Source organism: Opisthocomus hoazin, chromosome 3 (assembly GCF_030867145.1).
Source record: "Opisthocomus hoazin isolate bOpiHoa1 chromosome 3, bOpiHoa1.hap1, whole genome shotgun sequence".
NCBI lineage: Eukaryota > Metazoa > Chordata > Aves > Opisthocomiformes > Opisthocomidae > Opisthocomus > Opisthocomus hoazin.
Genome location: NC_134416.1, coordinates 92,345,898 through 92,356,527, shown reverse-complemented (window position 1 = coordinate 92,356,527; position 10,630 = coordinate 92,345,898). Strand labels below are relative to the sequence as shown.

At 40.0% G+C, this 10,630-nt stretch overlaps 1 long non-coding RNA gene across 1 annotated transcript in view; it reads right to left on the bottom strand.

Moving 5' to 3' along the window:
* Positions 1-421: 421 nt before the first annotated feature.
* LOC142360765 (uncharacterized) overlaps positions 422-10,630 on the bottom strand; it is a 169,088-nt gene continuing 158,879 nt past the window's right edge. The window contains exon 3 of the long non-coding RNA XR_012763342.1: positions 422-668. This is a non-coding gene — a long non-coding RNA (uncharacterized LOC142360765). The remainder of the gene's footprint in view (positions 669-10,630) is intronic.

Genomic DNA, 10,630 nt, shown 5'->3' with positions numbered 1-10,630 from the left:
TCCCACAAAACAAATGGACTTACATGTGAAGTATGTTTCACATGTGATTAACTATGCAAGCAAATCTATCATTGACTTCACAGGCGAAGGGCAAGCCTATAAACTAGAAAACTAATGAAAAAAAAAGGAACAATTCTTAATAAGTGGATCTTCCTGCTTTGGGAACAATCTCGCTGATTTTTTGCTTTCTTTTTACAAATAAAGCTTGGAGTTGGAACTTAGCAAATTCCTTAATCATACAAGTAACCACAGCACAGTACATATTTGATCAATATCAGTGTTTGTGTTAATGCTATATCAACTAAATAAGTAGAAAAAAAAATTCTTCCCGTTTTGTGGGTATTTTCAGTTGCTGAGTCAGAAAACAAAATAAGGTCCAACATCTGCATTTATTTTTGTTCAGTAAAGCTTGCATCTCCCTTCAGGACTGAGAGCAAGCAAACTGCTGCTAACCATGGTAATTACACAGCACTCAGCATGGTGAGTAGAATAACATTGTAATTGTCTAAGGGTTTGAACAATTTGGACTGATTTTGTATAGTGTATAATTTACAGTAAAGATTCAGAATGTGTTTTCTTTGCTCCAGGAACACTTTCATCCTTCAGCTCTGGATCATTGTGCATGGAGACAAACATCCACAATCAAATTCAGTCCAGATGAAGAACATCTGCAAAAATAGAATAATTTATTTTATTGACATTTATATTTACATAATTTTATCTGGGTCTGATTCTGCTTGTGACTGTCAAGGTAATATAAAACAACCAAGATCCCACGGAGTCATTCAGACAAAATAAAAATATGCAAACTCTTGAAATGTTACCGCAATCGTAACAAATTAGTGACAGTGACTGAACCAGGGTGAAAGAACTCAAGAAAATATTAATGAGCTCTGTGCTTACGTACAGTTTATTTTCCTTCATGAGGCCAGGGCAAGACCTGGTCGTATACAGTTACATATGAAGACCCTCCTTCTGCAAAAACCTAAGTGCTTATTTTTACATGCTGAAAAATCACTGTGAAGCAACTGGGACTAATAACAATCGAGAAGAGTTATGGATCAGGGCCCTTATAATTTCTGCGTATCAGCTGTGGTGGCGCAGACCCATGGGAAGGACGAGTACCAGAGCAATATTCACTGCCGCTGTGTGTAACACAGCAGCATGACCCAGAAGTGTTTTTACTTTTCTCAGAAAGAAATGAACAGCTCAGCTCTGTGAATGTATGGTATCATCCTTGATGAGACACAGATAAAAATCTTTACAATAACAATCAGAAGTCTTAACAGAGCTCCGGTTTTATGGCTTTTAAAGACCTATTTTTCTGTGAAATTGTTTTAATTGAGGGAGGAAAGGAAGAACGGGAGCCAGGGGAAAGAGCAGGAGAGGGAACACCTGCAAATATGTTTTCATCTACCCAAATCCAAATTTCCGTCAAATTACAATGCATACATTTCTAACATTAATGATTATTTTAAAATTAGTGCAGATGCGATTAAAAAAAAATAACAATTAAGGTTTTTTTTCTTCACCCCCAACTGAAAGGTTTCTCATTCAAAAACTAATTTGAACAGTTGTGTTCCTAGCTTCAGACATGGCACTTCCCTACATATTGGAGGAAAAAAGGAAAATAAAATCAGGAGGATTTTTTTCTTTCTTTAATGTTTCATGGCTGCCATCAATAAAATGGGAATAAGAGATACCTACCCCACAGGACTCCAATGGGAATTATATAACCAATATTTATGGAGAACTTCAAAAAAAGGATTAAAGTAACCGTAATATTCCCAATATTGTTGCAAAGTTACATTCTCTAGCAGAGAATCAGGACTGTTTCTAAATCACAGGATTCTTGCCAAAAGGACCTTTCTGACTCTTAAACTCATTACTATTAAAGAATATAAAGGGGTGATGTCTGTTATCATGCCAGTTGACAGTTTTTATTATTTCTTGTCGTTACAGCAGTAGGTTAAAAACTAGATCCAGTATCTACATTCCTGAAAAGTAGGTGGTATAAATATGTAATAGATGGTTCAAAAAATTCTGCATTAAACACCTTCCAGTGTTTCTATATTTAAGGTAATGTCCTAATCATGGTATGTAAAACTGAGCCAAATATTCCACTTTTTAAAATTACAGTCAATTCATAGAATTGTTTGGGTTGGAAAAGACCTTTAACACTATCAAGTCCAACTGTACACCTAACACTCCCGAGTCCACCAGCTCAACTACGTCCCTAAGCACCACATCTACACTTCCTTTAAATACCACCAAAGCACCAAAGACGGTGACTCCAACCCTTCCCTGGGCAGCCTCCTCCAGTGCTTGACAACCCTTTCGGTGAAGCAATTTTTCCTAATATCCAATCTAATCCTCCACTGAAGCAAGTTGAGGCAATTTCCTCTCATCTTATCACTTGTTACTTGGGAAAAGAGACCAACACCGACCTCTGTCCAACCTCCTTTCAGTTAGTTGTAGAGAGTAATAAGGTCACTCCCCTCAGCCTCCATTTTCTTCAGACTGAACAGCCCCAGTTCCCTCAGCTGCTCCTCACGGGACTTGTTCTATAGACACTTCACCAGCCTCGTTGCACTTCTTTGATCATGCTTCAGCACCTTAATGTTTTTCTTGCAGTGAGGAGCCCAAAACTGAATACAGTATTTGAGGTGCAGTCTCATCAGTGCCAAGTACAGGGGACAATCGCTTCCCTACTCCTGCTGGCTACGCTATTTCTGACACAAGCCAGTATGCCGTTGGCCTGCTTGGCCACCTGGGCACACTGCTGGCTCATGTTCAGACTGCTGTCGACCATCACCCCCAGGTCCTTTTCCACCAGGCAGCTTTCCAGCCACTCTTCCTCAAGCCTATACCATTACATGGGGTTGTTGTGACTGAAGTGCAAGACCCAGCACTTGGCCTTGTTGAACCTCATGCAATTGGCCTTGGACCATTGATCCAGCCTTTCCAGATCCTTCTGCAGAGCCTTCCTACCCTCAAGCAGATCAACACTCCCACTCGATTTGGTGTCACCTGCAAACTTACTAAGGAAGCACTTGAGCCCCATCACTAAGCATCTGTCTCGCTTCTCCAGGTGTGGAAAGCATGTCCTCCAACATAGACACACTTCTCACACATTCAGCTTGACTGCCAAGAAATCATTTCCTGAAAATGCTCAGCCCTTTCCTCTCCCGAAGATAAATCTTCTTTCATAGAATCATTAAGGTTAGAAAAGATCTCCAAGATCACCAAGTCCAACCTTCAACCCAACACCACCATGCCTGCTAAACCTTGTCCTGAAGTGCCATATCTACACATTTTTTGAACGCCTCCAGGGATGGAGACTCAACCATTTCCCTGGGCAGCCTATTCCAATGCCTGATCTCTTTTTCAGTAAACAAATTTTTCCTAATATCCAATCTAAACCTCCCCTGACGCAACTTGAGGCCACTTGAGTACACATTAGTAACCCCTGTGTCTTTGCTGCCATGTGGTTTTCCATCCCCTACCTCTACTGAGATGGCAGACTGAAGGACTTTGATAGCACACCGTTCCTCAAATGTTAGCATGCCACACCCAGGATTTTCTCTAGCAAGCCTGACTTCATCCCTTGCCTCCTTCAAACCTAGCTTAAAACTCTTATTCTAAAAGCTAGTGTAATTGTAAAAGAATTTGGCATTGCATACTGGATTTTATATAACAACTGACCTTCAGCTGAATCACAAAAAATCCTTCAAAACTACAAGTCACAGTATAATTTTTTTACAAGTTTCCCATCAAAATGAGCTTCATAGCAGTTAGTGGACATAATGTATCAATGGTATATGACTGATATTTTATGCTTGGTCTTTATATTGGATGATGAGAACAGTGGAAAAAAAGGGTTTTGTATATAAAGCAGTATCTTCTCAATGTCAACAAACACTAATCAGAGCTGGAAAGCAAGCCTGTGAGCTTTTGAGACTAGGTGACCTTAACATTCAGTACAGATTTTTCAATGTACTCTATATTCATCCTTATGATGCACTTAACACTGCACCTTTGCATGTCAAAACTTCATAGAGATCTCAATTTCCAACGGTTGGTCTAATACACTTAAAAGCAGATGTTACCAAATTAAAGAATAAACAATAAACAGTAAGACAGAAAAGAAGATAAGGCTTATTGGCTACATTATATTTTCTCCACATTATTATGGTTCTGGGGAAATAGTTCACTTTTTTAACTTTCTTTACTGCCCACAGCTCTAAAAGGAGGTGATGAAGGACTATAAACTGAAGACAAGCATTTAGATTGGTATTCAAACTATGCTCAGTCACTGTGGCATTGATTTCAGCATTACCTCCTGGACTGAAAACCCAAAGCACAAACGTAAAACTAAATGATCCCAAGTTGGCTGCTGCACTCAGCAACATTGTGTATCCAACGTGCATTAGGCGTAAGACTTCCCAAATTACACCAGATTCATAGCATTTACTTAGATTAAAAAAATCTTCCCTAAGAAAGAGAAAGAACAAATGAAAGATGGCAATCTGATCTGCACAGAAAACATCTCAGAAGAGCCACTACCAATAGGTGCACGAGTATTGCACTTTATTTTGTCATAAGCACTAATATTAAGCATGTCTCCGTAGGCCACATTCTCCTTTGCTATTGATTTACCTATTGATAGCTATATATAATATATTTGCATCTTTGAACGTGATCTGTGTGCAATTCAGTCTCTGCTTTATAGCCCACAGGACTTCACATTGCCTAGGTCCCTTTGCAGTTATTTGGAAGAATGAAGGCAGGAATGCAACAGGGGCACCTCAGAAAGATTGGGTTGCTTTGAAGCCCGCCAAAACCTTCACACTGACATTGGTACCACAGCTCAGCTCCGTTGGAGCAGCAATGCTGGGCCCTGCAGTACTTCCTGGCCCCAGATGGATTTTTTGCAGAACTCTGCAGCAGTCCAGGCGGAGGAAGCACACTCTGTTCTCAACTAACAAAGCACATCATCTCCAGAAAGAATGTGTTCGTAAACAAGCTACCGAAATGGACTCTCACTCTCATCCTTTCTTCAATAAAAGAAATTATTTTAGTTTACTGAATACACTCAACCTCATGCACCGGGATGCAGGGTTCCCTCTCTATCCTGGGGGGGGGTGGCATTGTGTAATTCTCGTAACGAAGGAGCATACCACAAGTATGGAGGACAGAAAGCAAGAGGGAACATCTTCCTCAAACAGAACAGAAGTATTTAATCAAGATGTTTCTGGGTACAACAGGAAATCAAATTTTAAGTAGCCCAAGGCTTCTTACCTTCACACAAATAAAATTTCTAACATAAAATAGAGGCTCTTAAAAATATCTTTTGCCTCCATGGCTGCAGAGGCAACTGAGTAGCATGAGGGAATTTAAATTTCAGATACCTAAAATCCTGTTAGATCTTCAAAAAAAAAAAAAAAATTTTTGCATCCTGATTTGAAACCTCTAATGATCCTCAAAAGCATTCCAGTGAAGAGAATAAGAATCAGAAAACCCAGAAAATAAATTTCCCAGAGCTCCTCAGGTCCTGTCCCCCTCCCATAGGTTTTCTGGCAGGAGGATATGGCTCTATCTTTACCCAGGATTTCCATGCTCTTTAGAAACACTGAAGATTCTTTGGCTTGAGAAAATTCTAATCACAAATTGAAGACTGTCCACAGCGTTCAAAAAAAAAAAAAAAGCCCACACAGTTCTTTCATCAAAACATGCTGAAGTGCAGGAGGGTTGGGATCTGGCCCAGAAAACTTAATGGCAAAGCAGGATTGTATTTATGTCAGCTTCTTGGAAACCAACCTTTCACATTCTGACAGACCACCTTCATATCTAGGTTGTACATTAAGCAGTCTGTTGTCTGAAGAATTATGCCAGTTAAAAGAAAACTGTTTTCTTATTTATCTCAACACTCACTTTCTAACCCACACAATCTTTATTTTTTTTTTTTTTTTTTAATGAGGCTCAACCTATGGGGATCAGTGTGTGTTTATTTTCTGTAAAGGGGGGAGGAGAAAGACTAGGTTTTCTTAACCTGTGCCGAAAATGATGGATCTGTGAGGGGGGGGGGGTTTCAGAGGAGGTTTGGGATACATGCGACAAAGTAGCTCCCAAAGGACAGATGGAAATTGCTCACAGAGAGATTCTTCCTGTCAACTTTTTTTCCAGGATATGATTTTTCTGCTAGGGTTAGATAACCCTTTAATGTGGATGTTTAATAATGGAAAGTATAACACTTAACTAGGTCACTGCTACATTGAAAGGCTGTGTTGGGTCAGATCCTCAGCTGCTGTAAGTCAGCATACCTCCACTGAAAGCACTTATTCCAGCAGAACTTCGCTGTTTTACAGTAGCTAAAAGCCTGGGTACAAATCTCACAGAAACAAAACACCCACTTTAAACAACCCTCCCCTTCATTCCTACCAAAGCCTCACTTCATGGGTGTTTTGAATACAGAGTAGGAAGTTAATACCTCTTTGCCCTCCTCATTCATGAAATCCCATTATTTTTGATGCAGCTTACTTTTGAGTAAGCTAGTTTGAGGCAATCAACTTTGCAACCAGTTCACTAAACAACCTTCTCCTCCCTCATCTTCCTGCCACAGTTCTCATTTTCCTGTTCCATACTGCGTTGGTAGCAGGGGCACGATGCCATTCCCCCCTACCCACATCCTTAGACAAAAACCTTTTGAGATTCAGATATGTGTTTCTTCAGGAAGACTGAAAGTAACAGTGATATTAGTTTCTGTAATGGTAGTTTAAAAAAAAAACCCAAACGTGGAGCAGGTAGAAACTAGTTTTGAACCGTGTTTTTCAAGGAGCTACAAAAAGGCTGTTCAACAAGTGATCGGCTGAAGTCACAGAAGTGCTACACGTTGAGACCTAGCAGAGAAAAACATCACTTGCTGTGTTAAAACCCATTTCTTCTTACGTCTCTCCAGAAATCACAAATGAGCCATTAGAAACAACAAAGCTCTCCACGGCAAGAACAAAGGGTACCACGGCCTGCTCCTCAGCATCTCATTTTCTTCTCTCAGACACATTTGATGCAGGTCTGAAAGCTGCTAGCTCAGTTTGGGATGGCCTTCGTGTGTTGTATTATTCACTGGTGTGTTTTGTAATGCCAAGCTACAATGCAATGAGGGTATTTCACATTCACACAAAAGCAACAGAAGCTAAACTTTGCCTTTTAAGCTTTTGTTCTACAGCTGCAAAGTTGTGTTTTGAAGTGATTACTCAAATAAGAATCAAAGGGGAAAGTAGGCTGGGGACTGGAGCTAATGAACATGAATCCACAACACAGTGCAGAAAAGACAAGATTCTGATTTACATACATTTCTTGTTGCTAGCTGCATTTCTGACTCCAGATTCAAGTGCTTAGTGTGCCTTACAGCCAGGGTGCTTAAAGTGCAAGTTAAAATAAATATTTAAAACAAACAGAAAAACATTGTTGCCTTTCAACCAGGCACAACTGGTTGCTCACAGCATGGAGCAGGAGAGGCTCCAGCCAAGGCTCCATGGAAGACTCTTGAGGACAAAGAGAAGATTGCATCAGGCAAGCCAACTCCTTTGACAGAAGTAATACTTAGAAAAAGAGAGTAGCAAAGAGCCTCATCCACACACCATCAAAATCAGTGAAGCCCTAAGTAGGCTATGGAATATGCTTTACAGATAAATGGATTACTACAAGTATGAGGCTTACATCGACTCACAAATAAACTTGGAAAGTGTGTCAAATTTTAACATATTGACTTCCTTTTTCAGTAGTGTTCTGGGAAAAATAAAAATATTAATTCACCTATTTATTCTCATTAAGGTTGAAGTCTTTCAGGACAACATTGTCCGGTGCTGAACATTTTTATATATTCCAATGACTTCTTAGAAGTGTTGTGATCTTTGCATCATAGTTGTCCTCCTTACTTAAAGTAATGTATATATTTACTTGACTGTAATTGGAAGGGAGACCCATAAGAAGCAGGTGGTGAGTAATACAACATTTCAGCTTTTTCATAATTTTCTGGAGACATAGCTCAACTCAAGCTAAATGGCTTTTTCGGTAAGACTTACGTAGTTGAAACTAAGAAGATATTATGAGCCAAGCTGCTATATGGCAAAAGGTCCCCAATCTGTTTGAACCTTAAGTTTCATTAAGCGAGAAGCAAAGAGGCTAGATTATGTACAACATGGTTACAATATGTAGATAACCAGTAAGGAATTTCGTCTGGGAGGCTCCTCTCGCAAAGTGTATGAGATGATTTTTACATTGGATAATCTAAGGAAAATATGTTGGGAGACAGCAGGGAACATCCTTTTAACTAGCAGCAGGAAGAGAAGAAAAAGACATAGTGTTACACCCAACATTTACAACATTTGATTTGCCTACAACTGTAACCTTGCCTTTTCATTTGATTTTAGTTGTTATTGACTTGTGTACATACAACTGTTCTTAGAATCATCCAAGAGCATACGTACTTTAAGTTAAAACTTTAAAAACTTTATAAGATTGAAATTTACAACTCATATTTTCAGTGTGTCAATCATAGAATCGTAGAATGCTTTGGGTTGGAAGGGAACTTTAGAGGTCATCTAGCCCAACCCCTTGCAGTGAGCAGGGACATCTTCCACTAGACCAGGTTGCTCAGACCCCAGTCCAACTTGGCCTTGAATGTTTCCAGGGATGGGGCCCCCACTACCTCTCTGGGCAACCGGTTCCAGTGTTTCGCCACTCTCATTGTAAAAAATGTCTTCCTTATATCCAGTCTAAATCTAACCTCCCTTAATTTAAAACCATTACTCCTTGTCCTTTCACAACAGGTCTTGCTGAAAAGTCTGTCCCATCTTTCCTATAGGGTCCCTTCAGATACTGAAAGGCCGCAATAAGGTCTCCCCAGAGCCTTCTTTTGTCCAGGCTGAACAAGCCCAACTCTCTTAGCCTTTCTTCACAGGAGAGGTGCTCCAGCTCTTGGAACATTTTTGTGGCCCTCCTCTGAACCCACTCCAACAGCTCCTTGTCCTGCTTGTGCTGAGGGCTCCAGGGCTGGACACAGGGCTCCAGGTGGGGTCTCACCAGTGCAGAGCAAAGGGGCACAATTACCTCCCTCAACCTGCCGGTCATGCTGCTTTTAATGCAACCCAGGATACAGTTGGCCTTCTGGGCTGTGAGCACACACTGGTGGCTCATGTCCAGCTTTTCATCCACCAGTGCCCCCAAATCCTTCTCAGCAGCACTGCTCTCAATCCCTTCATCCCTCAGCCTGTATTGATACCAAGGGTTGCTCCGACCCAGATGCAGGACCTTGCACTTGGCCTTGTTGAACCTCATGAGGCTCCTGTAGGCCCACTTTTAGAGCTTCTCCAGGTCCCTCTTGATGGCATGCCATCCTTCTGGTGTGTCAACTGCACCACTCATCTTGGTGTTATCTGCAAATTTTCTGAGGGTGCACTCGATCTCACTGTTTGTGTCACTGATGAAAATATTAAACAGCATCAGTCTCAATGCGGACCCCTAAGGAACCCCATTTGCCACTGGCATATCATTTTAGATAATCTTTACATACTTTCTCCAGGAACTCCAGTATATCAGTTTTCTACTAGAAAAAACATCTGCCAATCTATGGTTAAAAAGTAATGTGGGAGATCCTATAGCAATTCACTAGAACTATTTCCAGCCTTAAATTATTTTCTTTAACTTGAATTCACTTCTTCTACAATCAAAATTACCCAGTTTAGCAGGAAAATAATCTATTTCCAGAGCTTTAGAATTTCTAATATCACTCAAGAAAATACCAACTAAAGTTGTAGTGTGGTAGACAGGACATCTCCATGGGTTTGGTTGCTATTGTACTTAATCAGGCAGTGGCCAGTGGTATTTCAGTATGCATTGGAAATGTGGATAAACACCACTGACATTACTGATGGACTCTAGATTTATACATACAGCTGAGAACAAAATTAGACAACAAATTCTTTTCTGATATTGTTCAACTTTAATTTATCAGAGCAGACATTTTCACTCCCTCTAATCGTCTTGTCTCACTGATGTTTCTCAAGTAGGTAATTTATGATACTATTCACATGTTTAAGACTTCCAGCAACTCAGTAAATACCTATTCCCTCAGTGATAAATTGTGCTAAGAAAAAACAGCATGGCAATATCAAAAACAATTCCCAATACCATGATGTTTCATTAGAAAGAAATTGCTTCAGTTTTTTCTTACAAAACAGTCAAGAGAAAATGAAGACAGTAAACATCCTAAGGAATGCAAAATGTAGAACTGACACATCCTCTCATAGTTTGGTCAAGAATTTATGATGGAAATGCAAACTGGAAGAGACATATTCACCACAAGAGATTCACAGATGAACAGCGATTGCTCCCTAAAGACTTCAGACTGGTAGAAGGCAAAAGCAGAAGGACAAATTTACAGAAGGATACATATGATGAAGAGGGAAGGAGAAATAAATTATCCAGCAAATAAAGCAGATCCTCTTTGTCCCATAGCTAAAGCATCACATCATGTGAAATTACAGCTAACAGCCTTGAAGTCCAGAAAATACATATGAGTTCCATATATATGATATAAAAAAGATTAGCCAGCTTTTACAGAAATCCA